Source organism: Galeopterus variegatus, unplaced genomic scaffold (assembly GCF_000696425.1).
Source record: "Galeopterus variegatus unplaced genomic scaffold, G_variegatus-3.0.2 Scaffold1229, whole genome shotgun sequence".
Classification (NCBI taxonomy): domain Eukaryota; kingdom Metazoa; phylum Chordata; class Mammalia; order Dermoptera; family Cynocephalidae; genus Galeopterus; species Galeopterus variegatus.
In genome coordinates, this window is record NW_007727340.1 from 473,590 (window position 1) to 474,402 (window position 813).

Below are 813 nucleotides of genomic sequence, written 5' to 3' on the forward strand. Positions count from 1 at the left end.
GGCTTTCCCAAGTGACCTGGTTGGCAGAAGACTCACCTCCTAATCAAGACTTTCAGCTGAAATCTGAGTTGGAGAGGAAGAAAGGGCCCATTGCATTCTATACTATGGAGGGTAATAGAAGATAAAATGCTCAGCATTTTGTAGAAAAGTAACAGGAAGATGTCAGGAACAATACTTACAGGCAAAGTTGTTTATTCACCAAGATTTATTGAACACCTACGTGCCCTGGAGGCTATAATGAGTGAATGAGATACAGGCCCCATATCCACTGGAAGTGTCTGCTAAAAAGCAAAGAGCCTGAGGAGCTCTTGACCAGCCTCATTGAAGGTTTTATCTCTGAGAAGGAAGAAAAACTCCTACTACTCTGAGCTTAATTCTTATTGGCAAAGAACTAACTAGTCACTGATGGGCTGTGGGGCTGTGCTATTTTTTAGTTTATAACGCTGTTGGTGTGGCTGGGTAAGTAAGTACAGGACTTTGGAAAGTGTATTTCACAAATTCAGAGAGGATTGGTTGATTTCTTGCCCAAGGAATGTGGATCTGATGAAGTAAATTGACACTGCAATCACATGATTTCAGGGAGGACCGGGAAGGATGCACTAAACTCACGTGGCTGCAGAGGGAGTTCTCTTACTTCTGATTTGAAAAAGGTGGAAGGAGAATGTGACCCAGGGTGAGACCAAGTAGTAAGCACATCAGGAACTGAGGATTGTAGACAAAGATAAGGACAAGAAAGAGCACTTTTACAACCATGTTCGACTTAAGTTATTTACCAATAGGGGGCTTGTAAAATAAGTGTAGGTATATCTGTTG